The following is a 12,257-nucleotide window of genomic DNA, read 5'->3' as shown; positions in this document are numbered from 1 at the left end:
TTCATGGACTTTCATCTGAAGATCCTTTTCAGTTCTTAACTGAATTCTTGTAGATATGTGATACTGTTAAGACAAATGGAGTAGATCCTGAAGTCTACAGGCTCATGCTTTTCCCTTTTGCTGTAAGAGACAGAGCTAGAGTATGGTTGGACTCTCAACCCAAAGATAGCCTGAACTCTTGGGATAAGCTGGTGAAGGCTTTCTTAGCCAAGTTCTTTCCTCCTCATAAGCTGAGTATGCTTAGAGTGGATGTTCAAACCTTCAGACAAAAAGAAGGTAAATCCCTCTATGAAGCTTGGGAGAGATACAAAGAACTGACCAAAAAGTGTCCTTCTGACATGCTTTCAGAATGGACCATCTTGGATATATTCTATGATGGTCTATCCGAATTAGCTAAAATGTCATTAGATACCTCTGCAGGTGGATCCATTCACCTAAAGAAAACGCCTGCAGAAGCTCAAGAACTCATTGACATGGTTGCTAATAACCAGTTCATGTACACTTCTGAGAGGAATCCTGTGAGTAATGGGACGCCTATGAAGAAGGGAGTTCTTAAAATTGATACTCTGAATGCCATATTGGCTCAGAATAAAATATTGACTCAGCAAGTCAATATGATTTCTCAGAGTCTGAATGGAATGCAAGCTGCATCCAACAGTACTCAAGAGGCATCTTCTGAAGAAGAAGCTTATGATCCTGAAAACCCTGCAATAGCAGAGGTGAATTACATGCGTGAACTTTATGGAAACACCTATAACCCCTCATGGAGAAATCACCCAAATCTCTCATGGAAGGATCAACAAAAGCCTCAACAAGGCTTTAATAATGGTGGAAGAAATAGGTTTAACAATAGTAAACCTTTTCCATTATCCACTCAGCAACAGACAGAGAACTCTGAACAAAATACCTCTAATTTAGCAAACTTAGTCTCTGATCTATCTAAGGCCACTGTAAGTTTCATGAATGAAACAAGGTCCTCCATTAGAAATTTGGAGGCACAAGTGGGCCAGCTGAGTAAAAGGATCACTGAAATCCCTCCTAGTACTCTCCCAAGCAATACAGAAGAAAATCCAAAAGGAGAGTGCAAAGCCATTGACATAGTCAACACGGCCGAACCTGGAGAGGAAGGGGAGGACGTAAATCCCAATGAGGAAGACCTCCTCAGACATCCAGTGATCAATAAGGAGTTTTCCTTTGAGGAACCAAAGGAATCTGAGACTCATCTAGAGACCATAGAGATTCTATTGAACCTCCTTATGCCCTTCATGAGCTCTGACGAGTTTTCATCTTCTGAAGAGAATGAGGATGTTACGGAAGAGCAAGTTACCAAGTACCTTGGTGCAATCATGAAGCTGAATGCCAAATTATTTGGTATTTAGACTTGGGAAGATAAACCTCCCTTGTTCACCAATGAACTAAGTGATCTGGATCAACTGACATTGCCTCAGAAGAAACAGGATCCTGGAAAGTTCATAATACCTTGTACCATAGGCAACATGATCTTTGAAAAGGCTCTGTGTGACCTTGGTTCAGGGAAAAACCTCATGCACCTCTCTGTAATAGAGAAACTGGGAATCTTTGGGGTGCAAGCTACTAAAATCTCATTAGAGATGGCAGACAATTCAAGAAAACAGGCTTATGGACAAGTAGAGGACGTGTTAGTAAAGGTTGAAGGCCTTTACATCCCTGCTGATTTCATAATCCTTGATACTGGGAAGGATGAGGATGAATCCATCATCCTTGGAAGACCTTTCCTAGCCACAGCAAGAGCTGTGATTGATGTTGACATAGGTGAATAAGTCCTTCAATTGAATGAGGACTCCCTTGTGTTTACAACTCAAGGTTACCCTTCTGTAAACATGAAAAAGAGGCACAGTAAGCTTCTCTCAAAACAGAGTCAACCAGAGCCCCCACAGTCAAACTCTAAGTTTGGTGTTGGGAGGCCACAACCAAATTCTAAGTTTGGTGTTGAACTGCCATATCCAAACTCTAAGTTTGGTGTTGGAAAGTCTCAACAATGCTCTGAACATCTGTGAGGCTCCATGAGAGCCCACTGTCAAGCTATTGACATTAAAGAAGCGCTTGTTAGGAGGCAACCCAATTTTTATTTATCTAATTTTATTTTTCTTGTTCTTTCATGTTTTATTAGGTTCATGATCATGTGGAGTCACAAAATAAATATAAAATTTGAAAACGGAATCAAAAACAACAGAAGAAAAATCACACCCTGGAGGAAGACCTTACTGGCGTTTAAACGCCAGTAAGAAGCATCTGGCTGGCGTTCAACGCCAGAACAGAGCATGGTTCTGGCGCTGAACACCCAAAATGGGCAGCATCTGGGCGTTTGAACGCCAGAATTGCACCCTGGAGAAGAGCTGGCGCTGAACGCCCAGAACAAGCATGGTTCTGGCGTTCAACACCAAAAATGGGCAACAAATGGGCGTTCAACGCCCAGAACAAGCACCAATCTGGCGCTGAACGCCCAGAGTTGTGTGCAAGGGCATTTTGCATGCCTAATTTGGTGCAAGGTTGTAAATCCTTGAACACCTCAGGATCTGTGGACCCCACAGGATCACCTCAGGATCTGTGGATCCCACAGGATCCCCACCTACCTCCACTCACTTCTTCTCACCCCTCTTTCACACAATCCCATAAACACTTTTCCCCAAAACTCTTCACCAATCACCTCAATCTCCCTTCCCTATAACCACTTCACCACTCACATCCATCCACTCTTCCCCATAAACCTACCTCATAAACCCCACCTACCTTTAAAATTCAAAATTAATTTCCCACCCAAAACCCACCCTTATGGCCGAACCTTACCCCCCCTCCCTTCCTTATATAAAGCCCTCCATTCTTCTTCATTTTCACACAACACAACCCTCTCTTCTTCTTTATCTATTCTTTCTTCTCTTGCTCGAGGGTGAGCAAAATTCTAAGTTTGGTGTGGTAAAAGCATAAGCTTTTTATTTTTCCATTACCATTGATGGCACCCAAGACCGGAGAATCCTCTAGAAAAGGGAAAGGGAAGACAAAAGCTTCCACCTCAGAGTCATGGGAGATGGAAAGACTCATCTCCAAAGCTCATCAAGACCACTTCTATGATGTTGTGGTCAAGAAGAAGGTGATCCCCGAGGTCCCTTTCAAGCTCAAGAAGAATGAGTATCCAGAGATCCGACATGAAATCAAAAGAAAAGGTTGGGAAGTTCTAACAAACCCCATCCAACAAGTCGGCATCCTAATGGTTCAAGAGTTCTATGCCAATGCATGGATCACTAGGAACCATGATCAAAGTAAGAACCCAAACCCAAAGAATTATATTACAATGGTTCGGGGGAAATACTTAGATTTTAGTCCAGAAAATGTGAAGTTGGCGTTTAACTTGCCTATGATGCAAGGAGATGCACGCCCCTACACTAGAAGGGTCAACTTTAATCAAAGGTTGGACCAAGTCCTCATGGACATATGTGTGGAAGGAGCTCAATGGAAGATTGACTCCAAAGGCAAGCCGGTTCAATTAAGAAGACTGGACCTCAAGCCTGTGGCTAGAGGATGGTTGGAGTTCATCCAACGCTCCATCATCCCCACTAGCAACCGATCTGAAGTTACTGTGCATCGGGCCATCATGATCTATAGCATCATGATTGGAGAAGAAGTAGAAGTTCATGAAGTCATCTCCCTTGAACTCTACAAAATAGCCGAAAAGCCCTCTCCTGGGGTAAGGCTAGCTTTTCCTCATCTTATTTGCCATCTATATTACTCAGCTGGAGCTTTCATAGAAGGAGACATTCCCATTGAGGAAGAGAAGCCCATCACTAAGAAAAAGATGGAGCAAGCAAGAGAGCCCATTCATGGATCTCAAGAGACGCATGAAGCTCATCACCATGAGATCCCTGAGATGCCTCAAATGCATTTTCCTCCACAAAACTATTGGGATCAAATCAACACCTCCCTAGGAGAATTAAGTTCCAACATGGGACAATTAAGGGTGGAACATCAAGAGCACTCCATCATCCTTCATGAAATAAGAGAAGATCAAAAAGCAATGAGGGAGGAGCAACAAAGACAAGGAAGAGACATAGAAGAGCTCAAGGACATCATTGGTTCCTCAAGAAGGAAACGCCACCATCACCAAGGTGGACTCATTCCTTGTTCTTACATTCTCTGTTTCTCGTTTTCTCTATGTTAAGTGCTTATCCATGTTTGTGTCTTCATTATATGATCATTAGTATTTAGTAACTTTGTCTTAAAGTTATGAATGTCCTATGAATCCATCACCTCTCTTAAATGAAAATTGTTTTAATTCAAAAGAACAAGAAGTACATGAGTTTCGAATTTATCCTTGAACTTAGTTTAATTATATTGAGGTGGTGACAATGCTTCTTGTTTTTTGAATGAATGCTTGAACAATGCATATGTCTTTTGAAGTTGTTGTTTAAGAATGTTAAATATGTTCGATCTTGAAAGAATGATGATAAGGAGACATGTTATTTGATAATCTGAAAAATCATAAAAATGACTCTTGAAGCAAGAAAAAGCAGCAAAGAACAAAGCTTGCTGAACAAAAAAAAAAAAAAAAGAGAAAAAGCAAGCAGAAAAAGCCAAAAGCTCTTAAAACCAAGAGGTAAGAGCAAAAAGCCAATGACCCTTAAAACCAAAAGGCAAGGGTAAATAAAAAGGATCCCAAGGCTTTGAGCATCAGTGGATAGGAGGGCCTAAAGGAATAAAATCCTGGCCTAAGCCGCTAAACCAAGCTGTCCCTAACCATGTGCTTGTGGCGTGAAGGTGTCAAGTGAAAACTTGAGACTGAGCGGTTAAAGTCAAGGTCCAAAGCAAAAGAAGAGTGTGCTTAAGAACCCTGGACACCTCTAATTGGGGACTTTAGCAAAGCTGAGTCACAATCTGAAAAGGTTCACCCAATTATGTGTCTGTGGCATTTATGTATCCAGTGGTAATACTGGAAAACAAAGTGCTTAGGGCCACGGTCAAGACTCATAAAATAGCTGTGTTCAAGAATCATCATACTAAACTAGGAGAATCAATAACACTATCTGAACTCTGAGTTCCTATAGATGCCAATCATTCTGAACTTCAATGGATAAAGTGAGATGCCAAAACTATTCAAGAGGCAAAAAGCTACAAGTCCCGCTCATTTAATTGGAGCTATGTTTCATTGATAGTTTGGAATTTATAGTATATTCTCTTCTTTTTATCCTATTTGATTTTCGGTTGCTTGGGGACAAGCAACAATTTAAGTTTGGTGTTGTGATGAGCGGATAATTTATACGCTTTTTGGCATTGTTTTTAGTATGTTTTTAGTAGAATCTAGTTACTTTTAGGGATGTTTTCATTAGTTTTTATGTTAAATTCACATTTCTGGACTTTACTATGAGTTTGTGTGCTTTTCTATGATTTCAGGTATTTTCTGGCTGAAATTGAGGGACTTGAGCAAAAATCAGATTCAGAGGTTGAAGAAGGACTGCTGATGTTGTTGGATTCTGACCTCCCTGCACTCAAAGTGTATTTTCTGGAGCTACAGAACTCAAAATGGCGTTCTTCTAATTGCGTTGGAAAGTAGACATCCAGGGCTTTCCAGAAATATATAATAGTCCATACTTTGGCCGAGTTTAGATGACATAAAAGGGCGTTGAACGCCAGTTCTACGCTGCTGTCTGGAGTTAAACGCCAGAAACACGTCACAAGCTAGAGTTGAACGCCAGAAATACGTTACAAACTGGCGTTCAACTCCAAGATTGACCTCTACACGTGTAACATTCAAGCTCAGCCCAAGCACACACCAAGTGGGCCCCAGAAGTGGATTTATGCATCAATTACTTACTTCCGTAAACCCTAATAACTAGTTTAGTATAAATAGGACTTTTTACTATTGTATTAGACATCTTTGATCAGTTTTATGCTATCTTAGACTTTCATGGGGGCTGGCCATTCGGCCATGCCTGAACCATTATCATTTATGTATTTTCATACGGTAGAGTTTCTGCACTCCATAGATTAAGGTGTGGAGCTCTGCTGTTCCTCAAAGATTAATACAAAATACTACTGTTTTTCTATTCAATTCAACTTATTCCGCTTCTAAGATATTCATTCGCACTTCAACCTGAATGTGATGAACATGACAATCATCATCATTCCCCCACGAACGCGTGCCTGACAACCACTTCCGTTCCACCTTAGATTGAATGAGTATCTCTTGGATCTCTTAATCAGAATCTTCGTGGTATAAGCTAGATTGATGGCGGCATTGATGAGAGTCCGGAAAGTCTAAACCTTGTTTGTGGTATTCCGAGTAAGACTCTGGGATTGAATGACTGTGACGAACTTCAAACTTGCGAGTGCTGGGCATAGTGACAGACGCAAAAGGAGGGTGAATCCTATTCCAGTATGATCGAGAACCTCAGATGATTAGCCGTGCTGTGACAGAGCATTTGGACCATTTTCACAAGAGGATGGGATGCAGCCATTGACAAGGGTGATGCCTCCAGACGATTAGCCATGCAGTGACAGCGCATCGGGCCATTTTCCAGAGAGGATAAAAAGTAGCCATTGACAACGGTGATGTCCTTACATAAAGCCAGCCATGGAAAGGAGTAAGACTGATTGGATGAAGACAGCAGGAAAGCAGAGGTTCAGATGAACGAAAGCATCTCTATACACTTATCTGAAATTCTCACCAATGATATACATAAGTGTTTCTATCCTTATTTTCTATCTATTTATTATTTATGTTCGAAAACTCCATAACTATTTTATATCCGCTTGCCTGAGATTTACAAGGTGACTATAGCTTGCTTCATACCAACAATCTCCGTGGGATCGACCTTTACTCACGTAAGGTTTATTACTTGGACGACCCAGTGCACTTGCTGGTTAGTTGTATCGAAGTTGTGAATGAAAAACGATTTATTAAGACGTGCGTACAGAGTTTCTGGCGCCGTTGCCTGAGATCACAATTTCGTGCACGTCCAACGTTAGTGACAAAGGTGAGTGTCACTAATGTTGGCCATTCTTTTGCTTCCCCACGTTAGAGTCCATGTTAACTGAGTTAACGTGGCTCTTAACGTGGCCAATATGAGCTTGGTCCAATGTTAGTGACAAAGGTGAGTGTCACTAACATTGGCTTCATTTCCTTCTTCCACGTTAGAGTTCACGTTAACTTAGTTAACGTGACTCTCAACGTGGGCTATGATGGTTTCGAGGACGTTATTGGCGATTACTTTTCTCATTAACGTTGCAAGCTAGCTCCCATTCCACGTTAGAGGTCACGTTAGTTAGACTAACGTGGCTGCTAACGTGGTTCTTCCTTGCTTCCTTTGTCCTGAAATTAAGCAATAAAGTGCATCAAAGTTCTAGTCCAAGTTATGAGATATGCATCATCCAATTTGTCATTCAATTTATGCATAATTCTCATGAATTCATATAAAAATCAAAATGTTTGCTTGAATCAATATGTAAGTGAAATTCTACCCAAAACTTGCTTATTTCCTAAGAAAGTGCATGAAACTACCCTAAAACCATAAAGAAAAGGTCAGTGAAATTGGCCAAAATGCCCTGGCATCAGAGGGAAGCGGATACTGGTTACTGAAGAAGCCATTGAGGATATTCTGCGCCTTCAGCCTAAGTCAGATCAGCCTGACTGTTACCAAAAGGCTGAAGAGGACATGCATTTTTTGATATTTGACTGAGATGCTGTCAAGGAGATGATAGCCCATGGGTCATGGGTAAGAACACCACCATGCCTAAAGGAATCAAGCGGATATATTTGAATGATGAGGCTCGACTCTGGCACCAGATCCTGAGTAACTTTATTATGCCGAGAACTCATGAGACGGAGCTGCCTGCTGCTATGATCACCCTCCTCTGGTGTGTGATGGAGGGTAAGGACCTGTCCCTGGCACGATTCATCGGGCACTATATGGCCAAGGTCCATGTCAGAGGCACCCTCCCCTTCCCTTATCTGGTCACCCAGCTCCGCTGTCGAGCTAACGTGCCTTGGGAGGATGCTGATGAGAAGCCACCTGTTGTGGACTGCCAAAAGATCATTCCTCACAGTAGGAACTTTCTGGCTTTAGACCACAGACCTTCATTCCTTACTGCTTCTGATGAGACAGCCACACCTTCAGCTGGCCCCTCTTCTTCCACTGCTGCACCTGCCCCACCCACTGCACCCCCACCTGCTCCTGAGCCTAGTTACCATTTGGTGCATCGCCTCTTCGCCTGATTGGACCATATGGAGCGTCGCAACAAGCGACGCTATGAGCACCTCAAGTTGATGATCTGGTCCGGCGGCGACATCCCTTCCGAGCCTGACACCCCTTCTGACACATCTGAGGTAGAGGCAAGCGCTCATGAGGAGGAGACACAGGCCCAGGCGGAGCAGGCAGGACCACGACAGGCTGTGCCACAGCAGGAGGAGCCATAGCAGCTTCAGGCCACCGACACAGAGATTCCTATCTAGTCAGAGTCTCCTCTACAGCAGACAGATCCTCCTACCCTCATCTAGTTTACAGATCCTCTGACCACCACCGTGACTCCAGCAGCCCATCCTTCCAGTGATGACACTCCTTCACACCCGGCTTGACTGAGCATCGAGGACGATGCTTTATTTTAAGTGTGGGGAGGTCGCCATCTCTGACATATTTTTTTTGGTGAACTACTACAGACTCTTTTATTTTATTTTGCTTATTTCTCTGTATTTTTATCTTTATTTTTATTTTTATTTTTTATCTTTCAGTACTTATACATTGTTCTTTTCATGTGTTTTTACTCTATTTTCTACATTTTGCACTTTAGTTCATATTTTAGCCATTTAGTTTAGTTGCAATTCTAACTTAGTAGTTATAGAATATGTGGATTAATTAGTATAGTTTACCCTTTTAGCATATGATACTTTGGTTTAAATTGAAAATAAAAAGGAAGTAAACTAGAGACTTTAACATAACCAGAACAATCCACACACCTTGTATATAGAACATAACATGTTAGTTAGTTAACAATATTTCATCAAGGAGGAACACTAAAACTTTAAAGCCACCCAAAAATTATTACATTGAGAATAATGGGAACTCTTAATTTTTACTTACATGACATGTATAACTGATATATAAGTTTTGAGCTAGAGAACACACAGCCTGTGAGTTTTGAGCTTAATTGTATGGTTACATTTAAACCATAAATTTTATTCCTGTGTGTTTCGCCCTTCTTTTTATTCTGATGTTCTTTACTTTGTTTTAATTTATATGTCCGATTGTAGAATATAGATACATACCAAGAAAGTGATTGAGGCCATTACTTGAATTATTTGCTCACTTATCCCAAATTAGCCTACCTTTTACATCACCCTTGTTAGCCCCCTTGAGCTTTTTAATCCCCTCTTGTTCTATAAACCACATTACTAGCCTTAAGCAGAAATACAAATAAATCCCAAGTTGAATCCTTTTGTTAGCTTAAGATAAGGTATTGTGTATAAATTAAGTGTGGGGAACTTTATGGGAACATGGATGATAGAAACAAAGGTAGAAAGTTAAAAAGAATAAAAATATTCAAAATAAAAATTTTGGGAAGCATGCTCATGTGAAATCAATTGAATTACCATGCTAAAAAAAGTTTTTATTTCCGGTATTTAATTAAGGGGATACAAAAATTCTTCAATTGCAAAATAAATGCACATGGGATAAAATTAAAGTTAATGCATGAGCTTGCAACACAAAGTGAGAAAAGTTGGGCAAAAAGGTTAAGAAACTTTGAATTGCTAAATGCATATATTAGGTGAGATCTTAGACTAATCAAGGATTCACTTATTAGCTCACTTAGGCTTATACATATACCCTTACCTTTACCTTAGCCCCATTACAACCTTGGAAAGACCTCATGATTTTTGTATACCTATATTCTATAATTGTTGATTGGTTAGATGAAGAACAAAGTTATAGAAAGTAAGGATAAAAAGAAGAATAGAGTGATGAACCCAATAAACACTGAGTGACCAGAGAGTAAACACATAATCCAGTGAGGGTTCAATAGCTCATCACCATATATCTCTGCTTAAATTGTTAATTGTCTTGTAAGTTTGTAAAATATTTTACCCATCTCAATTGTAAAAGCACTTTAACATTATCTAAGGTTGACTATGCATATATGATTCCTTGAGAATGTGAATTAATTTAACTACATGTAAGTTTTATATACAAGTAAATGACAATTAGAATTGCATGATCCATTTAAGTAGTTGCATTTAGGATAAACTGCATTGAATGAAATTCCGTCACTTTAACCTTACCTTACTCTTTATCTTGGACTTAGCATGAGGACATGCTATTGTTTAAGTGTGGGGAGGTTGATAAACCCATATTTTATGACATATATTGTGCTTAATTCAAGAGATTTATTCAATCCTTCACCCACTTATTCATGTAAATTGCATGATTTTACTTTCCCTTCCTTATTATGTGATATATGTAAAATACTGATGCCAAGGCATCTTAGGCTAGTTTCACTAGCATTTTTCTGTTAGTTTTAGTTGTTTTACGCATTTTCTTGAGCTTAAAGTAACCAAGAATGGTTAAATGAATAACAAAGCAATGAACCATCCAAACAGTATGATTTTAATGCAAATTCCATGAGTTTTAGTTATATTACTTGAATGCTATGAATGGAAGATTTCTCATGAAATTTTGCAAGACTTTGATGCAATTGTTTGGATGATTTCAGGGAAGAAGAGGCTAAGCAAGGAAGCAACAAAATCAATAAAGGAAGCTTGAATATCACATGTGGAGTTTAAGTTCCAGTTTAAGCCTAAACTGGAGCTTAAACGCCAGAATCAGGAAGGCTAAGAAACGCTGGAATTGAAGTTTAACCTCCAGTTTAACCTTAAACTAGAGGTTAAACGCCAGAAGTGAGAAGGACACCAAGGAGGGCAGTTCCACGTTTAACCTCCAGTTTAACCTTAAACTGGAGGTTAAACGCCAGAAAGGGTAAAGGCACCAGGGAGCCATTTCCACGTTTAAGCTCCAGTTTGACCTTAAACTGGAGCTTAAACGTGTTCGACCAAGTTTCTCCTCCAGGGTTGCTTTCTCCATTTCCACGTTTAAGCTCCAGTTTAACCTTAAACTGGAGCTTAAACATGTTCGACACCTCCAGGGCTACCTTCTAAGCTTCCACGTTTAAGCTCCAGTTTAACCTTAAACTGGAGCTTAAACGTGTTCGACCTCCAGGGCTACCTTTCTCAGCTTCCACGTTTAAGCTCCAGTTTAACCTTAAACTGGAGCTTAAACGTGTTCGACCTCCAGGATGCCTTCTTCCATTTCCACGTTTAAGCTCCAGTTTAACCTTAAACTGGAGCTTAAACGTGTTCGACCTCCAGGGCTGCCTTTTCTATTTCCACGTTTAAGCTTCAGTTTAACCTTAAACTGAAGCTTAAACGTGTTCGACTATATTACCCTCCAGGGCTGCCTTCTTCCATTTCCACGTTTAAGCTTCAGTTTAACCTTAAACTGAAGCTTAAACGTGCTTCCACAAAAGGCATCACTGGAAGTGTCTGGCGTTTAAGCTGCAGTTTAAGCTTAAACTGCAACTTAAACGCCACTCTTGGAAAAGGTTTCTGGGCCAAAAATATTGCGGTTTAAGTTAGTATTTGAGCACAAACATTAACTTAAACTTACTCTGGTATGAAACCCAATTGAATATCATGGTTTATGGGATTGGGCCTGAAGGATTGATGAGTCTGAAATTTCAATTTATTGAGTCATGTGTCATTATTTGACTATCACTAAGTTGGCTCAATGAATGTTACAGAATTTGGATCAACAGCCTCGTCAAGATTATGGATCATAAACCCAAGGCAAAAGGAAAGCAGGGAGAAGCCTCAAAGCCCAAGAAACACAACAGAAGCTCAATATAGAAAGTGTTTAAATAGGATAGAATTTAAGTTAGAGAGGGCACTGGAACTTTTACCTTTTCATTTAGCTAGTTTTTATATCTTTGTAGTTGAATTCAGAGCTATGACTCACTAAACCCCTTTCATTGGGTTAGGGAGCTCTATTGTAATTCAATGAATCAATAATAGTTTATCTTCTTCTTCAATCTTTTCTCTTGAATTTTGTTAGAAAGCTTCTCGATCTAATTCCATTGGGTAGTTGTCTTGGGAAAGAAACTACCCATAATTGGAATCCTTCGGAACCTTGGGAAAGGAATGGAGGATTCATGCTAGAGAAGCTTTCTCACAGTGAATTGGATTG

The 12,257-nt window shown here is 40.2% G+C and overlaps 1 non-coding gene across 1 annotated transcript; it reads right to left on the bottom strand.

The window, feature by feature from the left end:
- Positions 1-236: 236 nt before the first annotated feature.
- On the bottom strand, positions 237-344 carry LOC148548800 (small nucleolar RNA R71). Its single transcript, XR_015898055.1, has one exon. It is a non-coding gene; the product is annotated as a small nucleolar RNA R71 (small nucleolar RNA).
- Between the last annotated feature and the right edge of the window lie 11,913 nt (positions 345-12,257).

Source organism: Arachis ipaensis, chromosome B8 (genome assembly GCF_059453495.1).
Source record: "Arachis ipaensis isolate K30076 ecotype BB chromosome B8, ASM5945349v1, whole genome shotgun sequence".
In the NCBI taxonomy this organism is placed as follows: Eukaryota; Viridiplantae; Streptophyta; class Magnoliopsida; order Fabales; family Fabaceae; genus Arachis; species Arachis ipaensis.
This window is presented reverse-complemented; position numbering and strand designations above follow the sequence as displayed.